Source organism: Gorilla gorilla, chromosome Y (genome assembly GCF_029281585.2).
Source record: "Gorilla gorilla gorilla isolate KB3781 chromosome Y, NHGRI_mGorGor1-v2.1_pri, whole genome shotgun sequence".
Lineage (NCBI taxonomy): Eukaryota > Metazoa > Chordata > Mammalia > Primates > Hominidae > Gorilla > Gorilla gorilla.
This window is the reverse complement of record NC_073248.2, coordinates 44,071,550-44,095,444: the sequence shown is the minus strand read 5'-3', so window position 1 is coordinate 44,095,444 and position 23,895 is coordinate 44,071,550. Positions and strand designations below refer to the sequence as shown.

Below are 23,895 nucleotides of genomic sequence, written 5' to 3'. Positions count from 1 at the left end.
TAGGTCACTAAGGACTTGCTTTATGAATCTGGGTGCCCCTGTATTGGGTGCATATATATTTAGGATAGTTACCTCATCTTTTTGAATTGTTCCCTTTACCATTATGTAATGGCCTTCTTTGTCTCTTTTGATCCTTGTTGGTTGAAAGTCTGTTTTAGCAGAGACTAGGATTGCAACCCCTGCCTTTTTTTGTTTTCCATGTGCTTGGTAGATCTTCTTCCATCCCTTTATTTTGAGCCTTTATGTGTCTCTGTATGTGAGACGGGTTTCCAGAATACAGCGAGCACTGATGGGTCTTGAATCTTTTTCCAATTTGCCAGTCTGTATCTTTTAATTGGAGCATTTAGCCCATTAACATTTAAAGTTAATATTGTTATGTGTGAATTCGGTCCTGTCATTATGATGTTAGCTGGTTATTTTGCTCATTAGTTGATGTAGTTTCTTCCTAGCCTTGATGGTCATTATATTTTGGCACCTTTTTGCAGTGTCTGGTACCGGTTGTTCCTTTCCATGTTTAATGCTTCCTTCAGGAGCTCTTGTAGGGCAGGCCTGGTGGTGACAAAATCTCCCAGCATTTGCTTGTCTGTAAAGGATTTTATTTCTCCTTCACTTATGAAGCTTAGTTTGGCTGGATATGAAATTTGGGGTAGAAAATTCTTTTCTTTAAGATTGTTGAATATTGGCCCCCACTCTCTTCTGGCTTGTAGCCTTTCTGCCAAGTGATCAGCTCTTAGTCTGATGGGCTTCCCTTTGTGGGTAACCCAACCTTTCTCTCTGGCTGCTCTTAATATTTTTTCCTTCATTTGAACTTTGTTGAATCTGACAATTATGTGTCTTGGAGTTGCTCTTCACGAGGGGTATCTTTGTGGCATTCTATGTATTTCCTGAATCTGAATGTTGGCATGCCTTGCTAGATTGGGGAAGTTCTCCTGGATGATATCCTGCAGAGTATTCCAACACTTGGTTGGAAACCAAGTTTCCAACTTGGTTCCATTCTCCCCATCACTTTCAGATACACCAATCAGAAGTAGATTTGGTCTTTTCACATATTCCCATATTTCTAGGAGGTTTTCTTCATTTCTTGTTGTTCTTTTTTCTCTAAACTTCCCTTCTCTTTTCATTTCATTCATTTCATCTTCCATCACGGATACTCTTTCTTCCAGTTGTTCGCATTGGCTCCTGAGGCTTGTGCATTCATCACGTAGTCCTCGTGCCTTGGCTTTCAGCTCCATCAGCTCATTTAAGGACTTCTCTGTATCGGTTATTCTAGATATCCATTCGTCTAATTTTTTTCAAAGTTTTTAACTTCTTCGCCATTGGTTTGAATTTCCTCCTGTAGCTCAGAGTAGTTTGATCATCTGAAGCCTTCTTCTCTCAACTGGTCAAGGTCATTCTCCATCCAGCTTTGTTGCATTGCTGGTGAGGAGCTGTGTTCCCTTGGAGGAGGAGAGGCACTCTGCTTTTTAGAGTTTCCAGTTTTTCTGCTCTGTTTTTTTCCCATCTTTGTGGTTTTTTCTACTTTTGGTCTTTGATAATGGTGACGTACTGATGGGGTTTTGGTGTGGATGTCCTTTCTGTTTGTTAGTTTTCCTTCTAACAGACAGGACCCTCAGCTACTGCTCTGTTGGAATTTGCTAGAGGCCCACTCCAGACCCTGCTTTCCTGGGTATCAGCAGTGGTGGCTGCAGAACAGCGGTGGCTATAGAACGGCAGACATTGGTGTCTGTAGAAGAGCAGATATTGGTGATCCACAAATGCTGCTGCCTGATCGTTCCTCTGGAAGTTTTGTCTCAGAGGAGTACCTGGCCTTGTGACGTGTCAGTCTGCCCCTACTGGGGGATGCCTTCCACTTAGGCTGCTCAAGAGTCAGGGACCTACTTGAGGAGGCAGTCTGCCTGTTCTCAGATCTCCAGCTGTGTGCTGGAAGAACCACTACTCTCCTCAAAGCTGTCAGACTGGGACATTTAAGTCTGCAGAGGTTACTGCTGTCTTTTTGTTTTTCTGTGTCTTGCCCCCGGAGGTGGAGCCTACAGAGGCAGGCAGGCCTCCTTGAGCTACGCTGGGCTCTGCCCAGTTCGAGCATCCCAGCTGCTCAAGCCTGGGCAATGGCAGGCACCCCTCCCCCAGCCTCACTGCGGCCTTGCAGTTTGATCTCAGACTGCTGTGCTAGCAATCAGCGAGACTCCATGGGCGTAGGACCCTCCAAGCCATGTGCAGGATATAATCTCCTGGTGTGCTGTTTTTTAAGCCCATTGGAAAAGTGCAGTGTTAGGGTGGGGGTGACAGGATTTTCCAGGTGCCATCTGTCACCCCTTTCTTTGACTAGGAAAGGAAACTCCCGGACCACTTGCACTTCCCGAGTGAGGCAATGCCTCGCCCTGCTTCAGCTCACACCCGGTGCATGGCACCCACTGTCCTGCACCCACTGCCTGGCACTCTCTAGTGAGATGAACCCAGTACCTCAGGTGGAAATGCAGGAATCACCCGTCTTCTGCGTCACTCACACGGGGAGCTGTAGACCGGAGCTGTTCCTATTTGGCCATGTTGGCTCCACCCTTTAATCCATCTTGAATTAATTTTTGTATAAGGTGTAAGGAAGGGATCCAGTTTCAGCTGTCTACATACAGCTAGCCAGTTTTCCCAGCACCATTTATTCAATAAGGAATCATTTCCCCATTTCTTGTTTTTGTCAGGTTTATCAAAGATCAGATGGTTGTAGATATGTGGCATTATTTCTGAGGGCTCTGTTCTGTTCCATTGGTCTATAACTCTGTTTTGGTACCAGTTCCATGCTGTTTTGCTTACTGTAGCCTTGTAGTATAATTTGAAGTCTGGTAGCGTAATGCCTCCAGCTTTGTTCTTTTGACTTAGGGTTGTCTTGGCAATGTGGCCTCCTTTTGCTTCCCTATGAACTTCAAAGTAGATTTTCCCAATTCTGTGAAGAAAGTCATTGGTAGCTTGATGGGGATGGCATTCAATCTATAAATTACCTTAGGCAGTGTGGCCATTTTCACAATATTGATTTTTCCTACCCATGGGCATGGAATGTTCTTCCATTTGCTTGTATCCTCTTTTATTTCATTGAGCAGTGGTTTGCAGTTCTCCTAGAAGATGTCTTTCACGTCCCTTGTAAGTTGGAATCCTAAGTATTTTATTCTCTTTGAAGCAATTGTGAATGGGAGTTCACTCATGATTTGGTCCTCTGTTTGTCTGTTATTGGTGTTTAAGAATGCTTGTGATTTTTGCACATTGATTTTGTATCCTGAGACTTTGCTGAAGTTGCCTATCAGCTTAAAGAGATTTTGGGCTGAGACGATGGGGTTTTCTAGATATACAATCCTATCATCTGCAAACAGGGACAATTGGACTTCCTCTTTTTCTAATTGAATACACTTTGTTTACTTCTCCTGCTTGATTGCCCTGGTCAGAACTTCCAACACTATGTTGAATAGGAGTGGTGAGAGAGGGCATCCCTGTCTTGCACCAGTTTTCAAAGGGAATGCTTCCAGTTCCTGCCCATTCAGTATAAAAGTGGCTGTGGGTTTATCATAGATAGCTCTTATTATTTTGAGATATGTCCAATCAAGACATAATTTATTGAGACTATTTAGCATGAAAGAATGTTGAATTTTGTCAAAGGACTTTTCTTCATCTGTTGAGATAATCATGTGGTTTTTGTCATTGCTTCTGTTTATATGCTGGATTACGTTTATCAATTTGTGTATGTTGAAACAGCCTTGCATCCCAGGGATAAAGCCCACTTGATCATGGTGGATAAGCTTTTCGATGTGCTGCTGGATTCGGTTTCCCAGTATTTTGGTGAGGATTTTTTCATCAATCTTCATCAGAGATATTGGTCTAAAATTATCATTTTTTGTTGTTGTGTCTCTGCCAGTCTTCAGTATCAGGATGATCCTGGCCTCATAAAATGAGTTAGGGCGGATTCCTTCTTTTTTCTCTTGATTGGAATAGTTTCAGAAGGAATGGTACCAGCTCCTCCTTGTCGGTCTGGTAGAATTCGGCTGTGAATCCATCTGGTTCTGGACTTTTTTAGGTTGGAAAGCTATTAATTATTTCCTCAGTCTCAGAACCTGTTATTGGTCTATTAAGAGATTCAAGTTTTTCCTGGTTTAGACTTGGGAGGTTGTATGTGTTGAGGAATTTATCCATTTCTTCTAGATTTTCAAGTTTATTTGTGTAGAGGTGTTTATGGTATTCACTGATGGTAGTCTGTATTTCTGTGGGATCTCTGGTGATATCCCCTTTATCATTTTTTATTGTGTCTATTTGATTCTTCTCTCTTTTCTTCTGTATTTGTCTCGCTAATGGTCTATGAATTTTGGTGATGTTTTCAAAAAACCAGCTCCTGGATTCATTGATTTTTGGATGGGTTTTTTGTGTCTCTATCGCCTTCAGTTCTGCTCTGATCTTAGTTATTTCTTGCCTTCTGCTAGCTTGTGAATGTGTTTGCTCTTGCTTCTCTAGTTCTTTTAATTGTGATGTTAGGGTGTCAATTTTAGATCTTTCCTGCTTTCTCTTGTGGGCATTTAGTGCTATAAACTTCCCTCTACACACTGCTTTGAATGCATCCCAGAGATTCTGGTATGTTGTGTCTTTGTTCTCAAAGACACACCCTTGAGATGCTGTTTGTTGGTTTCAAAGGACATCTTTATTTCTGGCTTCATTTCGTTATGTACACAGTAGTCATTCAGGAACAGATGGTTCAGTTTCCATGTAGTTGAGCGGTTTTGAGTGAATTTTCTAATCCTGAGTTTTAGTTTGATTGCACTGTGGTCTGAGACAGTTTTTTATAATTTCTGTTCTTTTACATTTGCTGAGGAGTCCTTTACTTCCAATTATGTGGTCAATTTTGGAATAGGTGTGGTGTGGTGCTGTAAAGAATGTATATTCTGTTGATTTGGGGTGGAGAGTTCTGTATATGTCTATTACATCAGCTTGGTGCAGAGCTGAGTTCAATCTTGGATATCCTTGTTAACTTTCTGTCTCATTGATGCGTCTAATTTTGACGGTAGGTTGTTAAATTCTCCCATTATTATTGTGTGGGAGTCTAAGTCTCTTTGTATGTCTCTAAGGACTTGCTTTACAAATCTGGGTGCTCGTGTACTGGGTGCATATATATTTAGGATAGTTAGCTCTTCTTGTTGAATTGATCCCTTTACCATTATGTAATGGCCTTCTTTGTCTCTTTTGATCTTTGTTGGTTAAAAGTCTGTTTTACCAGAGTCTAGGCTTGCAACCCGTGTCTATTTTTGTTTTCTGTTTGCTTGGTAGATCTTCCTCCATCCCTTTATTTTGAGCCTATGTATGTCTCTGTACGTGAGGTGGGTTTCCTGAATAGAGCACACTGATGGGTCTTGACTCTCTATCCAATTTGCCAGTCTGTGTCTTTTCATTGGAGCATTTAGCCCATTTACATTTAAGGCTAATATTTTTATGTGTTAATTTGGTTTTGTCATTAAGATATTAGCTGGTTATTTTACTCACTAGTTGATGCAGTTTCTCCCTAGCCTCAATGGTCTTCACAATTTGGCATGTTATTGCAGTGGTTGCTACTGGTTGTTCCTTTCCATGTTTAGTGCTTCCTTCAGGAGCTCTTGTAGGGCAGGCCTGGTGATGACAAAATCTCCCAGCATTTGCTTTTCTGTAAAGGATTTTATTTCTCCTTCACTTATGAAGCTTAGTTTGGCTGGATATGAAATTCTGGGTAGAGAATTCTTTTCTATAAGAATGTTGAATATTGGCCCCCACTCTCTTCTGGCTTGTAGACTTTCTGCCAAGGGATCAGCTGTTAGTCTGATGGGCTTCCCTTCGTGGATAAGCCGACATTTTTCTCTGGCTGCCCTTAACATTTTTTCCTTCATTTCAACTTTGGTGAATCTGACAATTATGTGTCTTGGAGCTGCTCTTCTTGACGAGTGTCTTTGTGGTGTTCTCTGCATTTCCTGAATCTGAATTTTGGCCTGCCTTGCTAGATTGGGGAACTTCTCGTGGCTAATATCCTGCAGTGCTTTCCAACTTGGTTCCATTCTCCCCATCACTTTCAGGCACACCAATCAGGCGTAGATTTGGTCTTTTCACATAGTCCCATATTTCCTGGAACCTTTGTTCATTTCTTTTTATTCTTTTTTCTGTGAACTTCTCTTCTCACTTCATTTCATTCATTCAATCTTCCATCACAGATACCCTTTCTTCCAGTTGATCAAATCAGCTACTGAGGCTTGTGCATTCATCACGTTTGTCTTGTGCCTTGGTTTTCAGCTCCATCACATCCTTTAAGAACTTCTCTGCATTGGTTATTCTACTTAGCCATTCGTCTATTTTTTTTCAAGGTTTTCAACTTCTTTGCCATGGGTTCGATCTTCCTCCTTTAGCTCAGAGTAGTTTGATCATCGGAAGCCTTTTTCTCTCAAATAGTCAAAGTCATTCTCCGTCCATCTTTGTTCCGTTGCTGGTGAGGAGCTGTGTTCCTTTGGAGGAGGAGAGGTGCTCTGATTTTTAGAGCATCCAGTTTTTCTGCTCTATTATTTCCCCATCTTTCTGGTTTTATCTATCTTTGGTCTTTGGTGATGGTGACGTACAGATGGGGTTTTGGTGTGGATGTCCTTTCTGTTTGTTAGTTTTCCTTCTAACAGTCAAGACCCTCAGCCGCAGTTCTGTTGAGTTTGCTGAGGTCCACTGCAGACCCTGTTTTCATGGGTATCAGCAGCGGAGGCTGCAGAACAGTGGATATTGGTGAACAGCAACTGGTGCTGCCTGATCATTCCTCTGGAACTTTTGTCTCAGGGGAGTACCTGGCCATGTGAGGTGTCAGTCTGCCCCTACTGATGGGTGCCTCCCAGTTAGGCTACATGGGGGCCAGAGACCCACTTGAGGAGGCAGTCTGTCTGTTCTCAGATATCCATCTGCGTGCTGGGAGAACCACTACACTCTTCAAAGCTGTCAGACAGGGACATTTAAGTCTGCAGAGGTTTCTGCTGCCTTTTGTTTGGCTGTGCCCTGCCCCCACAGGTGGAGTCTACAGAAGCTGGCAGGCCTCCTTGAGCTGTGGTGGGCTCCACCGAGTTCGAACTTCCCAGCTGCTTCATTTACCTACTCAAGCCTTGGCAATGGTGGACGCCCCTCCCCCATCCATGCTGCCACCTTGCAATTTGATCTCAGATTGCTGTGCTAGCAATGAGTGAGGTTCCATCAGTGTAGGACTCTCTGATGCAGGCATGGGATATCATCTTCTGGTGTGCTGTTTGCTAAGACCATTGGAAAAGCACAGTACTAGAGCGAGAGTGACCTGATTTTCCAGGTGCCCCTTTCTTTGACTAGGAAAAGGAATTCCTTGACCCCTTTTGCTTCCCGGGTGAGGTGATGCCTCACATTGCTTCAGGTCACAATGATGCACTGCACTCACTGTCCTTCCCCACTTCCCAGCACTCCCAGTGAGATGAACCTTGTACCTCAGTTGGAAATGGAGAAGTCACCCATCTTCTTCCTTCAGGTTTTGAGCTGATCACTATCCCTAGGATACAATCAAAAAACATTATTTGAATAAATATTAAAACTATAAACCTTCTTTTAATAAGTCAGCTTGTTTGATGGTGTGCCATAAACTAATTCCATAAAAAAAAATCCTAACATATATACACAATACACATGTGTGTATGTGCTTCAGTGGTCCATATGCATCTATGAAAAAAAAAAAAAAACTTTAAAGTACTTATTTTCCTATTTACTTACTTCCAAGGCTCTAGAACATATATCAGAGTAATTATTTAACAAACCATTACCAATTAGTAAATACTCTTCATTTCTTTAAAAACAAAGGTGTATTATGTCTTCTTAGAAAATGACAATTTAGACTTTCAGAAATATTTAGTAATAGCGGTTCTGCAAGCATTGTAAAATGTACCCATCAAATTCAGGTTTAAATTTAAGTAATCTATAAAGCTTAACTCCCTTAGTGAAAAAGCTGTTACAGGTAATAATAGTGATAGTAAGAGTAATAATAATAAAACAGTGCCAGCACTTTGAAAAATCAGGTCAGTCACAGATTTCAATAAATATTCCTCTTTCACCACAAATTTTAGCTGAACAACTTTGTTTCTACAAATAATGCCAGCTTCTGTACACAACTCAATGTCTGTCAATGCCTCAATTTCACACTCTCTGCATTGTTCCAAGAATGTATCTAAACAGCAGAGCTCTCCCTTAGTATATTAAGCAAACAAAATTAAACTTGCCTTTTCCTTTTAGGTGTTCAATGGCATTTTATTAACCTCAGAGAAAAAGCAAGCCCTATATGGCTAGGAGTTCTGCCTCATGGAGAAAGCCCTAGCATCAGCAACAGAGCCTACATCTCAGGTGTTAAGTTGGAACTAAGGAAACGGTGTAAATTTGGATAATTACCATGTTGCTGCTACTTGCTAATGTTCTGAAACAAATTTTTGATTGAAATGAAAAAGATTTTCCACTGTAGAAATTCACCTCCTTTTGGATTTATCTTAACATTTTCAGAAATTGTTCCTATTACATCAGTTTCCTCATTCATTGATTTTTATTTTCTCTTATTGTCTAATACGCATTTTTTTGAATGCATAGTTTTATTATGTTGGCAGAGAACTAATAATTCTGATCAAAGCTGTCCACTATGCAAACTTCTATCAAATAATTTTTTAAAAAGTAGGAGATATTTGAGTATTGGTTCTACTAAACAACTTTAGCAAAATTTAAAATCCTATAACCCCAGCTATAATCCTTGCAAACTTTGTTTCCATTTGACTCGCTTATTGTAATATCCCGGGATCATTCATGACTATATGATGACTAGGATCACTCATGACTGTATTATGGATACACATTGTGCCTTCTGAATGCACAATGTGTATCCATAATATAGTGTGCCAATGCGTCTGTATGCATGTGTATTACTTATGCCTTTCAGCTGTATGAAAGATTAGCTCCATCCCAAATACCATTCATTGAGATTTCTCCCTTGGTACCTCCAAAACAGAGGCTGACTAGGGTTTTATTTTTTCACACTCATGTTTTACAAAAATATTGAAAAAGTAATTGGAAGGAAAAGCAGAGAAATAAACAATATATCATTTAGTTTCTAATCATTGATTAACTGAACTGACCTTACTTTACTAATGTTTACCCTAAGTTGAAGCAACGGAACTTATGTACACTTTTTCAATTCCTTCTGCTATATGGAAACCAAACTTGGAGTTAAGAAATCTTCAAAATATAACATCAAAGAGTTCTAAATGTGAGCTTTTAAAAATAATTTTCTCGAGAGATGTTTCAACACTGTTAACTTCTCAAAGGTGCCTGAGACTCAAGATTTTAGGATATTTAGCAGCATTTCTTACCTCTCAGCAATAGATGCTAGTAACAACCTTACCAATTCTACTTTGAGTCACAAACCAGTGTTAGGGTGAAATCTAAAGTAAAATCTGAAGACCTATAAAAGCCCAAGAAAATCACTGGGTTTTTACCTCTATGAGCTCATCCTCTATAATTTTCCCCCGTCTACAGCCTGCTGCAGCCAAAGGTAGCTGGCTTTTTAAAAACAATTTATACAGCTTCCACCAGGAATCATTGTACTTGTTGATCTTACAGCATGCTTACATTATTTTCTTCTTATTTTCTTTAGATAATTATTTGACAGTCACTTTGTAAGCCACTTATTGTATTTTTGTTTTACAAAAACCAAAATGTACTTTATAACAGAGAATCTTACCTCGTACATTTTATACAAAATTGATAATTTCACTTAATAAAAAAACAAAAACTTTATAACATGACCACTAAAACAAAAACCTAACACCTGGGACTGCAAATTGGAAATGTAACATTCACTTTAAGTATTTTAAACAAGAGACAAAACATAAACCTCATAAATAACAATAAACTCTGAAATTAGAAAACACTCAGTGCTTCGTAGATAAAAATAAAAGTAAAATGGCAGGGATGGCAGTTTCAAACCACTCCAAAAAAAAAAAAAAATTTCCAAACCATCAAAAACGGTCTGGACCCTGAAAATCGATAGTTTATATAAACCAAGTAAACATTTAATCCAGAAAGACAATCATAAAATGGCAAAGTTTTTTCTTTAAGGATTCTCGTATCACCTCCCAGGCACAGATGAAGACTTCAGAATCGAAATCCACATTGTCAGAATGAGGACCTGATTCCTGCTTCTCAAAAAAGCAAAGAAACCCTTATGTGCTAAATTATTGTGTTTTTTTTTTCCAGTCTTTCTACAGGATATATGAAAATTTGATAAAATAAACATTTATTTCTCCTTTGCCTAACTCAGAAGTCACTCTCGCTCGGAAATGCCAGGAATTGGTCACAAACATTTAAGTTGCTGAGTACAAAAAATACAGTTATCTTTTACACTAGGCAAAGGATAAACAGGAGCAAAAGTTGGAGAGATTTGTATTTGCAAAAATCTGAATATTCAAAAGCAGTTTAATATACTGAAGCACTTAGAAAATCATGTATATGCTTATGACAGGAAGATTCTTAAAAAAATGTAAAACAATATACTTTAACCCTCAAGTTTATCTACAGCTTCAGAGTCAGAAGAAAGTGAATGTTAGGAAAGAATTATAAACAACCCCCCTGAGAGTTAAAGGAGAGGGTTAATACATACCCTGTATTTAAAGGTGATAGTTTTCATATTGCTCTTATTCAAAGTGCTAATGGAATGTAAGCTGAGCTTTTAATAACTAACACGTTGCATTTCAGAAATAGCAAAAAGCATTCAGAGTTAGCACGTTATGACATTTCAAATACAGGGTAACATTCAGTGTTAGCACATTATGGCATTTCAAATATAGTTTTCTGAAAACCAAAAACACAAAAACAAACAGAAAGTTTTGAACAATGTAAACTAAATGCAGGAATTAAATGTGTCCCAAATTTTATAGACAAAGAACTTAAAACAATAGTTTTAAGTCAGGCTAAAGAGAAATGATGGACAAATGATGAAACAATAACCTGAGAGCATCAATGAGACAAATTATAAAAGAATCCATAAAAACGGGAAAACTACTGAAGATATTAAAGGGATTTAACCGCAGATTTGAGAAAGTAAATATTCACTCAATCTGAAGGAATAAAAACTGAAATAACCCAGTCTGAGAAGTACAATTTAAAGAAAGTGAAAAAGAAAAAAAAAACTGAAGAGTAAATAGAACACCATGCGTTATACTGGTACGTGCATTATGAGCATCATATAAATGAAGAAAAACAGAGGCCAAAAATTTTTAAGGCAAAAATGACTGAACTTAAAAGCTGCAATCTGGAAGATGAAAGAGGACAAAAATCTTCAACCACAATATAGTCAATGATAGCCATATCAGAAAACATTATAGGCAATCAAGAGCCAATACAAAGAAAACTGTAAAAGCAGAAAGTGAATAGCAACTTGCTATGTACAAGAAGGTCTCAATTAAAATTAACGCATGATTGTTCAGCTGAATCCATGGAGTCAGAAGGTGGTGGGATATCCAAGTTTTAAGAAAAATGCTATCAAACCTGAAATATATAACTGGTAAAATGAAACTAACAAAACATATATAGATAAAGAAAAGCTAAAGGAAATTGTGCCTTAAGCTTCTCTATAACAAAACGCTATTGTTCTTTCAACCCTGGCAAACTTAACTGCTAATGAACCATCTGTGTGCACAGATAAAATCAGAGAAAGTAATATAAATTGGGAAGGATGGAAAACTACAAGAGCAGCATATTTTTATACTGCTGACCTTAAACATTAAATTGTTCACACAAGTTAGTATTCTTCATAGTAGGCTACTTTAAGTTTTTGATAATAATTGAAATCCCAAGTACACCTAATTGTAATATGAAAAATACAACAGCACTTTTTAAAAATTATCCCGATTTTTTTAAATGAACAAAAAAGAAATTGAGGATCAAGCAAGAGAAAGAGCATATGGAAAACATGTAAGTCAATGTCAGAGTATGTAATATTTTACTTGTAAGAACTGTAAATGTGAGCTCTTGCTTAAAAAGGCACACGTTGTTGCAAGTGTATCCTTAAATGAAGGAGTCGCTTTTGTGACTTCTATGCAAGGCATACTTTAGGTGCAAAGACAAATAGGTCAAAGTAAAATAATACTAGATTCTGGGAAAGTTCTGCAATGTACAAGGGATCACTGTATATCCGTCTCTTCAACTATACAATGGGTGCAGTGGCAGGATTAGTATGATGCAATTACTATAGAATTCCGAGTCTACCTGAAGGTTTACAGCTTCTAAAAAAAGATTTGTGAAGTAAATAAAAATTAAATTTTATCAATTTTATAGCACAGATCAACAGCAGCTACTTATTCTTTAATGACCACCACTGTGGGATGCTGCCTTGCAAATATTTCTGGAGCAGCTTACAAGAGCCATGGCAAACAAAAAGGACCCTGTCCTCCAAATCTCAGGAGGACTCATTTGCCGATTGCTGCTTCTGCTTATGGAGGTCCCGACAGAGGTGAATAGTCATTATTATATTCCCCAAATATTATGCAGGCTCTTTGTCCCTCTGTGCAACCAACTTTCAGTAGATTTAAAAAGTGAAAATATTTTTTCCTGATTGTTCTTCTTTTTCTCTTAAGACATTTGTAGACTAAAACATTCAAAATTAATCATACACACACACACACACACATACACACACACACACACACACATATATAATGAATTGTGTTGACATAATTAAGTTAGGAAATGATAGAAGAAGTATAAAGCAATGGGAATAAAGCCTAAAATGCTGTGGAACGCTATCAAGAAGCCATATTACGCATACTGGAAGTTCAAAGGATGAGAAAAAGAATCAGGAAGACTATTTAGAAACAATAATGTTAAAGAATGTCAAAGGCAACAAACTCCAAGGAAGAGAAACTCAAATAAACAAACTCAAATTATATGATAATTAAACTCTTCAAAAGAAAGACAGAGAAAATCCTGAAAGCAACAAAAGAAGTGGCTAGTTATGTTACTGGCTAGTAACCCTCAAAAATAATCAGCAGATATCTTATCTGAAAACTCAGAGGACAGAAAGCAATAGATTAACATATTCCAAATGATGTGAGAAAAAACTTTTGAACAGAAATCTTATGTTCAAAACATTGTCCCTTATAAGTGAGGGAGAAATTATGACGTTTCCAGATAAAAGCTGGGACATTTTGCCAGTAGACTATCTTTTTAAAAAATGCCTTATGGGATACTTCACGGTAAAATGAACAGATAATAAAGAGCAGTATGAATGAACATATATTAAGGTAAAGATAAATATATAAGCTATTATAAAGCATAAAGAATAACAGTGTACAACTCCACAATGTGTTTCCCATGCAATTTAAAACACAAATATATTTAATAAAAATACTATCACTAACTTGCGTTTTTGACATACGATGCATAAAGGTATGATTTTGAGAACTCAATAAGGAAATCATGGGGGTGCAGTTATACAGGGTTAAGGGATTTGTGTGTTATTGAAAGTCAGCTAGTATAACTTTAAAAGTGGAATACCTTTAGAATATTCAATGTAATCACAGTATCAATGACAATTAAAAAAGAAAAAGAGTAACAGGTGGGTAGAAAGCTTTCCGTACTACACCAGAGAGTAAGAGACGTGGATTTAGCTGCTCACACTTGAGGCTACTAAGCCAGCTATCATACACCATGAGACAAAGCCCAAGCTGTCCCACCAGGGCGTAAGTGTGGAGAGCCTAAAGCCCATAGCATAGCTGCTATTTCAAACAATTTTCACTACATCAGTGGTGATGAAATAGAATACGCTCATCCATACACAGAACCTGGTAAAGAACTGGAGGCAGAAAGAAGTGGCTATGTGGAGACGCAAATGGAACAAATTTGGCACAGCAACTGCTCCAATCCTGTCTTTCTTCCTGGCTTTCCAGGAGTTTGAGGTTGAAACTATTGTTGACAAAAGACGAAACAAAAATGGAAAGACAGAGGCCAGGCACAGTGGCTCATGCCTGTAATCCCAGCATTTTGCAAGGCTGAGGTGGGCAGATCACGAGTTCAGGAGATGGAGACCATTCTGGCTAATACAGTGAAAACCTCTTTCTACTAAAAATCATAAAGTTAGCCAGGCGTGGTGGCAGGCCCCTGTAATCTCAGCTACCTGAGAGGCTGAGGCAGGAGAATCGCATGAACCCAGGAGGTGGAGGTTGCAGTGAGCCGAGATTGTGCAATTGTGCCACGGTACTCCTGCCTGGGTGATAGCTCAAGAGTTTGTCTAAAAAAAAAAAAAAAAAAAAAAATTGTGCTGTTGGAAAGGTTAAGAAGAAACAGTATGACACTTGGGAACCAGAGCAGCACTGGTCAAAAATGTATATATGACTTTAACAGATGACAGACTGAAAAACAGAAAAAGTAAAAAAGTGGCATGGACCAGAACAACTAGAACTTTTTCAAACAATACCAGAAGATGAACTTCTACATCTACCAAGCCCAACTTTTCTAAGAATACTCCTAAAAGGCTAGTGTCTGGCCAACACCACAAATTCAAAAGCAGCCAGTTATGTTCTGCCAGCCAGAATGTTAGCAGTAATCCAGGGTCACCTCTGTCAGACCCAAAGAATATGGAGCTACTGTGTTCAACTATCAAGAAAGACACTTGCCCCTTACAACCCCTTTAACAACAAGAACACAGTGAGTGGCATTCAGGAACTCTAGAATCTGGACCCTATTGCAGCAGATCAGCAGGATACAGTGGTCTTCAAGGAGGAGGAAGGGAAGATCATCAGGGCTTCATCAGATCCCAGGGCAGGACAGTGTGGAATAGAGAGCAAGACCCAGATTCACCCACTATTTTCTCAGAGGTCTGGCTCAGTTATGGCTTCCATAGCTGCAGACTCAGCTACCAAAAAAGGTATAGTGGTATTAATGGGCCTATCAGCATCCAATGGAAAAACAGATGTGCATACATTAGTTGCAAGAGTGAAAGTTGGGCAAAGAAATATTACTGACACTGGCAGAGACCAGCTTTTTATCCAGAAGATGTACCTCATCATAGGCCTAGCAGAAAGTGCCAGCACATACAGAGATATTGCAGTGAAGAAAGAGGACAGATTCGCCCAGATGTTGCTATAAACTAGATCGACATAAAAAATGTACTGAATATAGAAGTAATTAAAGAAATGGTTAATTCTCTGAATAGGGCTGCTGTGGGTGGCAGCAAGCTTGTGCTGTTCAGTGCAGCTGGAAGTGTCTTTTGCAGTGGTCTTGATTTGGGGTACTTTCTGAAGTATTTAAGGAAGGATAGAAACAGAACAAGCCTTCAGATGGTGAACACCATCAAGAACTTTGTGAATACTTTCAATCACTTTTAAAAGCCTATTTTTGTATCAGTCAGTGGCCCATCCTTTGGAATAGGTGCATCCACACGGCCTCTTTGTGATTTCTTCTGAGCTAATGAAAAGCCTTGGTTTCAAACCCCTTATATGACAACTGGACAGAGTCCAGATGGCTGTTGTGTTACTTTAGTTCCTACTTGAACTTTGCATCATCCAGCCTCCTTAATTATTGTGGCCATGAGACATTACTTCATCCCTTGATTGAGCCCAGGCCAAGGTCTCAGGCCAAGCTGTCACTTCAGCTCCTTCTTGGTCCAGGGCCAAGTTCCAAGGCTGAGCCTTGTAGCTTCTACAAATCACCACTTCAGCTCCAGATGAATCCAAGGCCAAGTTTCAGGGCCAAGCCGAATAACACCTATTCCAAGAACACTAAGCACATTTCTTTACTTCTCTGCCCTTAGAAACTGTAAAGTACAGCCTCATAGTAGGTTAAACCACTCACATTACACCCCCACTGTGAAGAGATTTTTACTTTCACTTATAAAAGCTTTGATTCAACCTTTTTGCATCCATCCTCCTTAATTTTCTTGGCCATGAGACAAAGAACTCTGTGTGATACCTCACAATTAGAGATTTCTAGATTGTAGTGCACTAATGAGACTGCAATGATTGAAGTCTGGGAATTGAGCTCTGGGATGCATCAGCCTTCCGAGACCAACTGACACACTGTCCCCACGCTGTGATACACACCCTTGGGGTCAGTCAACCATATAGTGGTCACCAGTGGAGTCTGAAAAGGGGCAAGGCAGATTTATACAGCCTAGAAACCTGAGGGACACCACCAAGCAGCCGTACCTATGCATTTTGGAAGTTCCAAGGAAGAGACAAAAAATCATGGATACTATTTAACAACATAGTCATAAAGAATGCAACAACTTAAGACAGTAAGTAAGCACCCAAGGAGCTCAACAGACTCCGAGTAACAAAAACTCAAAGAAACAAACTCAAACTTACCTGATAATTAAACTGTCTAAAATAAATACAAAGAGAATCTTGAGGATTTTCAAGGGAAGCAGGAGAAGTAGCTAGTCATGTAAAAGGGACCCTAAAAATAACCAGTGGATCGTTTATCTGAATAACCACTGAAAAGCAGTAGATTTCTTATCTGAAAACTAAAACGATAGAAAGCAGTAGCCTAATATATTCCAAGTGATGTCAGAAAAAACTGTCAAACCTAAACATTATGATCCACCAAACTGTCCATCAAAGGTGAGGAACAAATTCTGGCATTCCCAAATAAAAACTGGCACCTTTTACAAGTAGACTACCCTTTAAGAAATTTCTTATGGAGTACTTCAGGGTAGAATGGACAGAACACTCAAAAGCACTATGAACAAACAAAGATTAAGGTAAAGATAAATACATGAACAAATATGTAAGATAAAAAATTTGGCCGGGCGCAGTGGCTCACGTCTGTAATCCCAGCATTTTGTGAGACTGAGGTGCGTGGATCACGAGGTCAGGAGATCGAGACAATCCTGGCTGACACGGTGAAACCCCGTCTCTACGAAAAATACAAAAAAATTCGCCGGGCCAGGTGGCAGGTGCCTGTAGTCTCAGTTACTTGGGAGGCTGCGACAGGAGAATGGCGTGAATCCGGGAGGCGGAGCTTGTAGTGAGCCGAGATTGCACCACTGCACTCCAGCCTGGTTGACAGGGCGAGACTCCATCTCAAAACAAAACAAAACGAAAAGAACAATTAACAATGTGCACCTCCACAATTTGTCCTCCACATAACTTAAAACACAAATATATTTAGTAAAAAAACTACCACTAATTCGTGTTTTTGACATAAAATGAATAAAGATATAATTTTGAGAACTCAGTAAGTGAAATAATGGAGGTACATTATACGGGAGTAAAGGCTTTGTATGTTACTGAAGGTAAGCTAGTGTAACTTTAAAAATGTTACAACATTAGAATGTTCCATATAATCGTCATAGCAACCACAACTAAACAAAGAAACACAAAAGAGTAACAGGCAGGAAGAAAGCTTTCTGTACTACACCAGAGGGTTGGGGCTGTGGATTTAGCTACTCTTAACTGAGGCTACTGAGCAAGCTGTCACGCACCGTGAGACAAAGCCCAAGCTGTCCCACCAGGCAGTAAGTGTGGAGAGGTTCAGTCACATGGCATAGCTGCTATTTCGCACAATTTTCACTACACCAGTGGTGACCAAATAGAAGAGGTTCATCCATACACAGAACCTGGTGAAGAGCTGGAGACAGAAAGAAGTGTCTATGTGGAGACGCAACTGAAACAAAGGTGGCACAGCAACTGTTCCAATCCCGTGTCTTTCCTCATGGCTTCCCAGGAGTTTGAGGTTGAAACTATTGTTGACAAAAGACAGGATAAAAATGGGAATACAGAGTATTTGGTTCGGTGGAAAGGTTATGACAACCAGGATGACACCTGGGACCCAGAGCAGCACCTCATGAACTGTGAAAAATGCGTACCTGATTTTCATAGACGACAGACTGAAAAACAGAAAAAACTCACATGGACTACAACCAGTAGGATTTTTTCAAACAATGCCAGAAGAAGAACTTCCAGATCTACAAAAGCAAACTATTCTAAGAACTCTCCTAAAACGCTAGTGACTGATAAACACCACAGGTCCAAAAACCGCAAGTTATTTGCTGCCAGCAAGAACGTTAGGAGAAAGGCAGCTTCAATTCTCTCCAACACAAGGAATATGGAGATAATAAATTCAACTATCGAGACCCTTGCACCTGACACCCCTTTAACCACAAGAAAACTGTGAGTGGCTTTCAGAAACTTGAGAAACTGGACCCTATTGCAGCAGATCAGCAGGACACGGTGGTCTTCAAGGTGACAGAAGGGAAACTCCTCCGGGACCCTTTGTCAAGTCCTGGTGCAGAACAGACTGGAATACAGAACAGGACTCAGATACACCCACTAATGTCACAGATGTCTGGCTCAGTTACTGCTTCCATGGCCACAGGTTCAGCTACCCGAAAAGGTATAGTGGTATTAATAGATCCATTAGCAGCCAATGGGACAACAGACATGCATACCTCAGTTCCAAGAGTGAAAGGTGGGCAAAGAAATATTACTGATGACAGCAGAGACCAGCCTTTTGTCAAGAAGATGCACTTCACCATAAGGCTAACAGAAAGTGCCAGCACATACAGAGACATTGTAGTGAAGAAAGAGGTTGGATTCACCCAGATAGTGCTATCAACTAGATCGACAGAAAAAAATGCACTGAATACAGAAGTAATTAAACAAATGGTTAATGCTCTGAATAGCACTGCTGCAGATGACAGCAAGCTCATGCTGTTCAGTGCAGCTGGAAGTGTCTTTTGCTGCTGTCTTGATTTTGGGTACTTTGTGAAGCACTTAAGGAACGACAGAAACAGAGCAAGCCTTGAAATGGTGGACACCATCAAGAACTTTGTGAATACTGGATTTTTTATTCAATTTAAAAAGCCTATTGTTGTATCAGTCAATGGCCCTGCCATTGGACTAGGTGCATCCATCCTGCCTCTTTGTGATCTCGTGTGGGCTAATGAAAAGCCTTGGTTCCAAACCCCTTATACGACCTTTGGACAGAGTCCAGATGGCTGTTCTTCTATTACATTCCCCAAAATGATGGGTAAAGCATCTGCCAATGAAATGTTAATTGCTGGGTGAAAGCTGACAGCACTGGAGGCATGCACCAAAGGCCTGGTCTCTCAGGTATTTTTGACTGGGACTTTCACCCAAGAGGTTATGATTCAAATTAAGGAGCTTGCCTCATACAATCCAATTGTACTGGAAGAATGTAAGGCCCTTGTTCACTGTAATATTAAGTTGGAGTTGGAACAGGCCAATGAGAGAGAGTGTGAGGTGCTGAGGAAGATCTGGAGCTCAGCCCAAGGGATAGAATCCAGGTTAAAGTATGTTGAAAATAAAATTGATGAGTTTTAATTGTCAGTCTGTCTGCTCAGGACACAAGAACTAAGGGGCACCAAATGCATCAGGAGTTGCAAGATGCCCTAATCCATCTTCATAGCCCAAAACAATTTCACCCATAGCTAAGGCTTGGAAACAGAACTGGAAATGTCCAAGCTATGTATTTAAATTATCACATCATTTTTAAGCACTGTAGCTTTACAAGGAGTAACAAAACAGCTTCTTTGCCCAAATGTGATTATTTTATGCACACCTAAGCCCAAATATAAAAACAGACTGTTGCGTACTAGACTCTTCTTGCAAGCTCTAATATGTATCTATGGCTACTGCTATACATAAGACCAGAGTTGTGTTTTATTAGATGTTTATGACAGAGAATCCTGTAATAATGTTGATTTTGTCGTATTTTTATATCCTAGAATACCCCTATTGGGATATAAAGCAGCCTTAGCTTCCCTCCCAGAAAGACACAGAACTATTGGAGATGGTGCCCTTGACTTTATAGTGGCACAAACGCTTCAGAGACACACAATTATAAAAGACTTATCTTTTAGAATAAATGCTTATGGCACAAAATCCACTGACGATCATTCTCCTAAACTGAGCACATGACTAGAATTGGTGGTGAGATATCGCTTGATTTTCTTTTCCTTTATAAATGTCTAGTTCTTACCCAGTTAACAAAAGAAAACTTTATCGCTCTAAAGTAAAACTTGTTACACCACATTAGTGAATTATGGAATGATTTTGGTGGAAATATCCAGGTTCTAATGTGTGGAATGTGCAGATTTAGGTTACTTTAGTGTATGTTCTAGTTAATAAGTTAAAATTCTGGACACATTATTAAAGGCCGAAACTTCTTTCAAAACAAACACCCCTACACTTTGTATGACCTTTACAATTATCAGTGTCTCTTTTTATGAGCACACCATTTTCTAGAACACTGTATGTGCTCAGTTACACAAAAGCTCTATGAACCCTGTCTTGTTGGTTTTTATCGAGGCTCCATTACATAGGCATAATTGAATAATCCACTGGCCACTGGTGATGAATGTCATCTTTGTCACAAGATCTCTAGGGTGTCACTTCACCAGCCAAGAATATCTGTGGATGATGGCACCTTTGTGCAAGCCTGCTTGTCTAATTTTACAAACCCATCTTACAGGCTGCACTCAGCTCAAACTATGGGTTTAGGTTTCATTTTGCTATGGATGCACCAGGCACAGAATGGAGGCAGATGCATGAGTGAGTGCTGGTTGAGTCCAGCCACTGCACACAGCTTTGCCTGTTATCTGTGATGAGGTAAGCAGGTCAGGTGCTGGTACAGGTGACAGCTCCCTGCAAATCTGCAGGTGAATCAGGCATACCACAAGCTTCCTCTTCTGCAGGCACTGAAGAATGCAGTGGCATCCACAAAAGAAGAAATGACAGAAAATGCAAAGACCCAAAGACGTCATCCTAGCCCTGGCATGGGAAAGGTTTAGAGCTGGGGTATCTAAAGGGCCAACGTCCTGCTTTCTTTTTACTTTTTACTTTTTTCTTTTTTTTTTCTTATCTGTGGGGTCACTATGACTTAAATTAGGGTTTTCAAAGGGCTCTGTCTCTCTTTCTACTGGAAACTAGCATCTCGTCTTTTCTTCACTCTTTCTCTCTTTGACTGCTTTTTATTTACTATGACATGCTATAGAAGAAATGCGTTTTGGCCCAGCATCTTTCTGTTGACTGTAGGGCTATTTGTCAGAAGCAGTAAGATTTTGGCTTAGCAATAACGTAACATCTTCCCATTTAAGACCAAAAAAAGGGCTACATTTTAGAAAGGCTCTATACATTTATTGATGCATCAGAAAACTTCCCCAGGTCTTACTTTATTTGTTTAAGGTACTGTAATGAAAAAGAAACTTGCACTTTACTGGCACCTCATTCATTGGACATTTCCTATAGGGGTAGTAAGGAATGTGGAGGGTTGGATGTAAAAACTGGAAAAGCTGATGATGATGTGACTAAAAGATTCTCTGCATCAAGAAGATGAGAAAACCTGTGGTAACAAATGTGGTTTTGACTGTTTCCAGGGAGAATGTTTCTCTGACGTTTGGGAGTTGTTTCTTGTGGGCTTTTCTGATATGACTGCTAAGAAAGCAGGAACAATTTTACAGTATTTACAAAGATGTGGGTTGTTTCACAGGGGAAAAAGCCTTGCACATAGGAAACTTCAAACAATGTGCTTTTGACTCTCAGAAACGATCTAGGTCTTCAATAGTATTGACAAAGAAAAGCTACATAGTTGTGGTGGATTATTGGTAAAATTTCTGCAAGCAGAGAAACAGCCTGAAATATCAGGCTGCAGACACAAATTTAAGAATTCTGCACAATCCTGTGGCCCAAGCAAATCATTTTTTTAAAAAGCCCGACTTTTTGTGTGTGTGTGCTTAAGACATGCCCACAGCTACTCAGATAAAAAAAAAAAAAAAACAAGACCCCACATTAAAATGTTGTGTCTTTTGTGTAACCAGAGTGCTTCCAGGAAATAGTCCCTCTCTTTTTTAGAACATGTACATATTGGACTCCAATGTGTTACAAAGGGCACCTTATATTACTAAACATGCTTCAGACTCCGAGCCAAATTTCCGTAAATTATCATTTAAGACTCTGTTCCCAGGCCAAGGTCCTGGGCCATGCTTTCCCTTTAGCTCTTGTGTGGCTCAGGGCCAAGTTCCTGAGCCAAGCTGAGTCATTACATCAGCCATTAATATTTCCAGGCACAAGGACCAAGAAAAGATGAGAAGTGCTTTCTTCAAAACTAGTTAGTACCTTTTCTTCCGAGTCCATAAAAATATCAGACTCTTTTTCAAAGTGGGCAACTGACTCTACTCCACCAGAAGTTAACATATTAAACATTTACTATCATCTCACCTTTTGCATTCCTAATTTTTAATTTTATTGAAATTAAAAAGATCTGTGTGTCACTTAAAACTGAGAGACTGATACATTGTGGTTCACTGGGGAACAGCAAGTTTTGTTTTTAGTTCATGGACTTGGAAAGGCCTTAATTAAAAAGGTCAGTAGGGGCTGGGCATGGTGGCTCATGACTCTTGTCGGAGCACTTTGGGTGGCCAATGTGGGAAGATCAGGAGGAGATCGAGATCGAGATCATCCTGGCTAACATGGTGAAGCCCCCATGAAGTCTACCAAAAATACAAAATTTAGCAGGGTATGGTGGTGGGCACCTTTAGTGAAAGTTACTCGGTAGGCTAAGGCAGGAGAATGGCATAAACCTGGGAAATGGCGCTTGCAGTTAGCCAAGATCATGCAACTGGACTCCAGTTTAAGTGACAGAGAATCCATTAGAAAAAAAAAAGTGAGTAGGGGTGCCATTCCAAACTATTTACATTCATATCTTCAGCTTGTCCTCTATTTGCTTTCATATCTGCAGCTTGTTCTCAGTTTTTGTTTTGTTTGTTTTTGTTATTTGTTTTTTTCTTTTTCTAATTTCTGAAGAGCAAACAAAGCTCTGGGCCAATGCCAGGTAACATCCAATGGATTGCCTGCCATTCTTACAAAGCTTAGGAGAAAGGGATTCTGGGAGACTCACTGGCAGTCTCCTTTCACCCTCCACTGTTGAAAATGTTGCCTCTGTTCCAACTGTTTTCTTTCAGAGAGGATCCAGCTGTCACGTAGGACTGAAAGGATATCTAAGTTAATTGAAGATTTCTGGTTAAGACTATACCACGGTGTTACGTGAAGGCCTCAAAACTAACTCCAGTTTCTGACAGCCCATCAGAGTGTTGCCACCAAAAATTCCAGGCTTTTCTGTGGCATTTTATTTATTTGTTTTTTGTCATTGTGTGGCTAATGTCCCTCCTATTTCTTCTTTGTATGCAATGTTGAGACCTGGAGATACAAGCTTACTGGTAAAAGTCAGTCAGTAGAAATATAATTCAAAGAGTTGCTATTTTTTTTTCTTTCAAAAGAGGAAGAATTCAAAATTGTGGTCTAAAAATTTTTATTTGATAAGGGTCTTTTTGTCCACTGATGATAGACATTCATGACACTGTAGGGAATGGCATACATTCAAATAAATTTTCCCTGTTTGGTGGGTTATTTCTCTTTAGAAAGCTCAGCACAGCCATATATATCTAAACAGTTTCTTTGGAAGACACATCTTTTTTTCTGCAGAGACACATCATGTGGGGACAGGGGATAGAGCATTAACCTTCCTTTTCTAAGTTTTGACTATATGAACCTGGGATTCAGCATTTTCATGGAATATTTGAGATCTTAAAATGAAACCTAATGAAATGAGGTTTTTCTCTTGGGGAAGCCTTGTCAGTACTTTGCACAAAACCCTTGGATTTTAATTCCTGTCTCTGCTATATCTCTCTAACTCTGTGCCCTATCAGTAAACAGAAAATTTCCACTTTCAATAATCAGAAAGAAGGTGTCTTTGAGAGACATATTTTAGCTAAGTGCTGTCTTATGAAAGCCAGCCATACAAGCTTTACTTGTTTTGAGGCACACCTTCTTCCTCCAGCAGCACTGACATTTAAACTAACAGAGAATT

General features: G+C 39.5%; 1 pseudogene; it reads left to right on the top strand.

Annotated features, from left to right (window-relative positions):
• The first annotated feature begins 17,721 nt into the window (after positions 1 to 17,721).
• Positions 17,722 to 19,834, top strand: LOC129530222 (testis-specific chromodomain protein Y 1-like; annotated as a pseudogene).
• Positions 19,835 to 23,895: the final 4,061 nt, after the last annotated feature.